This window comes from Medicago sativa, chromosome 4, assembly GCF_051527215.1.
Source record: "Medicago sativa cultivar Bolivia chromosome 4, Bolivia_mono, whole genome shotgun sequence".
Lineage (NCBI taxonomy): Eukaryota > Viridiplantae > Streptophyta > Magnoliopsida > Fabales > Fabaceae > Medicago > Medicago sativa.
In genome coordinates, this window is record NC_140752.1 from 27265118 (window position 1) to 27271228 (window position 6111).

Below are 6111 nucleotides of genomic sequence, written 5' to 3' on the forward strand. Positions count from 1 at the left end.
GAGTAAAGTAATAGTACAAGTGCCGCCAATTCCATCACAACATTTGCAAGAAAGGAAAATAAGAACACACAATAATGTCATAATGTTTTAGACATGACAATATTTCACATAAAGAATTATTTGATCAATTGTTTATTTAATATATCTGGTCATAGTTTAAATATAATTCATATAAAGTCTTAATATTAGTAGCACAATTTTAGTTTTTTTAAAAAAGGACAAAAAATACAATTCAATTTACAAAAAGGACAAAAAATATAGTTCAGTTTAAAAAATTGATTTTGGTTCAGCCAACAAACGATTCAGTTTAATTTTCTTAAATTGTTAGGGCGATTTCTTTCAGTTTTCTATATAAATCGAACCATGACCAGACCTATGGAACCCTAGTCGAAATCATAAAAACAAATAGACAGAATGATCTCTTTATATAGCGATATTACAAACAAGTAAGTTTTGATCAATGAACCTAAATTCTAAAGTAACAAATTGTATAACTCTGTCAAAGGACAACAAGAGTTACATATTCCAATGAATAGTTAGGACATCAATTGACAAGAATCGAGATTAAAGCACTTATCCCATGAAAAGGGACTCAATAGAGAACTCGGTTGGTTCAAAAAGATCCTTGAAATCTAAAGATAACTTCACAATTAAGGCGTTAATTAACAAATTAGTAACACAAACTTAATGCCTAATGCCTTAAATGTTTGGTTTAAAGTATGATGTCTCTCTCACTTGTATAATTGTACAAGGTTCGATGTGATGATCCTCAGTCCCTCTGATGACGAACCAACAACATCCCTTTGGCATAGGGTAATAACACTTTAATATTGGAGAAACTTGAACCAAACTCAAAATATGGGTTCAAACCTTAGCTAAGGTAGTAGCAATAATGATCCCAAGGGGTCTTGGTAAAAAGCTTGAGTTTCTTCTTCTCGGGCATGCTCCAAATCCCGTACATGGTGAGATCCTCAACGTAGATAACAAGGATTCAAACATAAGTGAGATTACTGCTCAAGAATTGACATTCAAAGGAACATGTCTTACCAAGAGAAACAAAAATGATGGAATAGAGGTGACTAGTGAGGAATCTATCTATCTATTTATTTACTCTCTATATAAAAAAACACAATACTACCAAAATTACTTAACTACCCATACCTAATTTTGTTTTCTTATGGTTATTTTTGTCAAATACTACCAAAATTACTTAACTACCCATACCTACTTTTCTTCAAACTTTTTTCCTTAGGGTTATTTTTGTCAAATCCACTATCAAAACCCACTTTATCACCTTTCTTTATTTAATAATAAATTTTTTTCTCTCATCTTTCTTTATTTATAATAATAATATTTTCTCTCTCATCTTTCTTTATTTAATAATAAACTTTTCTCTCACCTTCATTTTTTAATAATAAACTTTTCTCTCTCAACCTCAATCTCACTCTCCTCTCTTATCTTTTTCTTATCAACTTTCTTCATTTTTCATTTTCTCTCTTCATTTTCAACACCATTTTCTCTACTAATTTTCAATTCGGTTTTACTAACAAGTTTTTTTTAGAGGAAACTAACAAGTGTTGTTGTTATAGCAGAATATGATTTTGTATTTTACGATAACACTATTATATAATACGTTAATTATGTTTTTTCACGGGACGCATATTAATATTTTTCAGACTCAAACATATTAGTAAATAAAATCTATGATTATTTTTATTTATTAGTTTTTTTCATATCGTCAATACTAAAACAAGAACAATATTATAATATACTATGATTAATCATACTTCAATTTTTTGTGTTGTTTTTTTTAAATGTATCACTAAAAAAACCCGTTGGAGTGTACAATTGTAACACGAGACTCATTTTAGTAACTACAACGGGTGATCAATTTTAATTAGTTTTTTTTAATATCTCTAATTAAACACCGCGATTGTCTAAGTTTTATTAATATATTAATAAAATATATGTGGGTGTATGAACTATATATTAATAAAAATATATATGAGCATATGTTTGTTTTATGGGAATATATTAATATATTCTTATTTCTAAAAATTAATGGGAACTATATATTGATAAAATACAAATGAGTGTATGAACTATATATTAACAAAAATATATCTCACTATATGTTTTTTACGGGAATATGTTAGTATATATTTATTTATGAAATGTATTTTCATTTATTAGTTTTTTTAATATCATCAATAATAAAACAAGAACAATATTATAATATACTATGATTTTTTTTGGTAGTGTATGATTAATCATACTTCAATTTTTTTCGTTTTTTTTTTTAAAATGTATCACTAAAAAAATCATTAGAATGTACAATTTTAACACGAGACCTATTTTAGTAACTTTTCTCTCACCTTTATTTTTTAATAATAAACTTTTCTCTCTCAATCTCAATCTCAATCTCACTCTCCTCTCTTATCTTTTTATTACCAACTTACTTCATTTTTCATTTTCTCTCTTCATTTTCAACTCCATTTTCTCTACTAATTTTCAATTCGGTTTTACTAACAAGTTTTTTTTAGAGGAAACTAACAAGTGTTGTTGTTATAGCAGAATATGATTTTGTATTTTACGATAACACTATTATATAATATGTTAATTATGTTTTTTCACAGGATGCGTATTAATATGTTTGTATGACCGGAATATATTAGTATATTCTTATTTCTGAAATCTAATGGGAACTATATATTGATAAATATATATGAGTGTATGGACTATATATTAATAAAAATATATCTCACTATATGTTTTTATACGGGAATATGTTAGTATATATTTATTTGTGAAATGTATTTTCATTTTTTTTTAATATCGTCAATACTAAAAAAAAATATTATTATATATTATGATTAATCATACTTCAATTTTTTCCATTGTTTTTTTAAAAAATGTATCAATAAAAAAACCCGTTGGAGTGTATAATTGTAACACGGGACCCATTTTAGTAACTATAACGAGTTATCAGTTTTAATTAGTATTTTTTAACACGGGACCCATTTTAGTAACTATAACGAGTTATCAGTTTTAATTAGTATTTTTTAATCTTTAAAAAAAAAATTAGTATTATTTAAACGCAGCCGAGACGCGACACGCGGCGGAGCCGCTGTAACACCCATACTAGACGTATCTAGAAAGTCTAGCACGTGCGTTGAATTTAGTAATGGATGCATTAAAATATACAACATAAAAACTTCGAATGAATTTATATACAACAAAACGCATTCGTACATTATCAATACATCATATCTTATTTAATTTAAAACTTGTACATCCTTGAGATCCATATTCTTCATGCTTCTTGTACGAATGAGCTCTTGCTGAAAATCCATCCGGCTACTATCTTGACGTCCAACCTGATATCTGAAACAAATAAGGATTGGGATGAGACATAATGTCTCAGTGAGTTCCCCTGAATCCTAGGCTATAGGTAACCTCAGGGGAAAACCTACGGTCACCACGTGTCTACAATACAACTTGGCGGTTGATTATACGTGTGTGGTCATGATTCCTAGACGGTAGCGCATGCTAGGCCCGTCATAGGCTTATCTCACTTGTTATAGGTTTCACTTCCTATACGTGTCATGGCGGTCAAGGGGGAAACTAAAACCGCATTTCCAAGAATACACTCGACGTATCAAGGCCTAAACATAACATATTCATGGCACGATTCTAAACCGGATGATGAGGGGAAACCTAAGATCGTCATCAGTATCATGTTCTTTACTTGCTCTAGTCCATGCCTTATACTTGTCCTATAACATCTAATGCTCTTGTTCTTGATCTTATACATGCATGGAAATCTTTCTTGCATTTCATAACATAATCATAATCATGAGAAACATAATCGTATCTAAGTTCATTCATTAGGTTTGCGTTAAACAAACAATTATTATCTTGATTCATTTTACGGATAGTCCCGGGTGGAGTAACCCCGAGAACAATCCCATACATGACCGATGTACGTACATCGGACTCCCTCGGTGTCGTGTGGGTCCCTTGCGGCTTGAACCGTTCCCCTTAGGTCGAGAACCTTCCGTATCCCCCTGGCGTGGATAACAAGAGACACGAGCACCTACGTCTTCTTTACTCAGTGACATGCGGGTCCCTTACGGCTTGAATCGTTCTCATCATGAGAACCCCTTGTATCCCCCTAATGTGGATAGCAAGAGACATGTCACCTACACTTATTAATCATGGTCTTGTCGTTCATAAATGTTAAACCTATTATGCATATATGTTTACCTCGGATCCTTGATCGATCCGATTAGCGGTAAAATCTTACTTGTTCATGCTTGTAAATTCTTAATCATGGTCGAGTGATTAACTAATCAAACCACAACTTAACATGCTTGCTAAACACTCTTAAAAATATGCGAAGAGTTTATACTTCGCGTCTTTTCATTCTAAGAATTCATGCTAACTAGCTAGTTCTCGACAACTATGTCGAGGCTCTAGTTTTCCCTTGCTTATGAATAATTTGCTACCCGATTCATGAAATGATTCTCTCGTATGCCATGCCTTACTAGCTTGCATAATACTTGCCTCTTTAACATAAGAATCTTGCTTTCATTGATCATTAATTGAGACCTTGGTTTGAGGGGGTTTCTTTTTATAAAAGACTGCACAAGAAAACCCGGAACAAAAATACCGAATCTGCCTGAAACGAGCAAGCAGCAACCAGAGGGCACTACTTGCTTGCCTAGGCGAGCTCACTTACTTGCCTAGGCGAGTTGGGAGGCGAGCAGACCTCCAGGACGGCCATTTTGCTCGCCTAGGCAGCCAGTTGCTCGCCTGGGCGAGTTATGACAGTCGAGCCACCTCAAAACTGTTATTTTTGACTTAAAAACCTCAAACCAAGCATCTCCAAGTGTTATATGACCCTTAGGATCATTTGAAACCTGTACAACATGAATTCAGCAAGTATTCACAAGTCAAGCAAGCATGGCATACAAATGGGGTAACTAAACATATACCTGAACCCTAGAATTTTCATGTTGTTCATACTAATCATACTTGGCATAAACATAATCCCAAAGGGTGGGAAATCTATCTATGGAACTCACCTAAACATGTTCTTGAGTCATTTCCAAGCTTCCAAACCCAAGCATCAAAACCCTAACTTGATTCTCTTGCACTCTTAGCCCATGCCATTCAAAATTGTCATCCTTTTCTTGCAAACCAAGACACCTTATCAAGCTCAAAACCATGCTCCAAACATCACCCTCAAATCACCTATTCAAACCTTAAACTCAAGAGAAACTCTTTGTGAGAAAGAGTAGTGAAATCATCCATTCCATCCTCATGCTACTTCCTTGATCTTGTTAAGTCCATAACATACACTAGCTCAAGCTTCAAACATAACCCTCACTTAACACCAATCAAACCCTAACTTCTTGAATCCATTCATGAAAGAAGAAAAAGAAGAGAAATCAACAAAATACATACTTCCCTTAAGCTTAAAAGATCATAAAGGAACATAAGGTGGGATCTTACCATGAGAGGTTGAAGTTTCATGAAAGATTGGTGAAGAGGGAAAGAGAGAGTGGCGTGAGAGATGAGAGGAAAGGAAAGATTCAAACAAAATTCTAGCTTACATACTTCTCTATGATCTTGAAGAAGCATAGTTTAATGCCTTGCCTTGAGGGAAGAAGATTTGGTGGAGAAGGAGAGAGGAAAGGGCGTGGGAGGTAGAGAGAAGGAGGAGAGAAGTCTTTTCCAAAAACCTAGAGTGAGAAAGGAAAGGAGAAAGTGAGATATTTTGGGCCAAATCCAAATTAATATCCTCAAAACGTGCAATTACCAAATTGCCCTTGTTTCAAGCTTGTTAAAAACAACTCTGATACTTTTCCCCGTAAATAGCTGACATCTCGTAAAATATTTCCATTAACTTACTTTTCATGAATTAAATTCATCTGACACGGTCAACGGGTAATATACCGATACTGACAGGCGGGATATTACAGCCGCGGCCATACAGCGCGGCGAAGCCGCGCTACCCGTGCTGTAGCACGGGTATCTCGACTAGTTTGACCTTCAAGGAGCTTTCCATCATCAAAGGTTCACAAGAGGCAAGGATCGCCTCAAAAA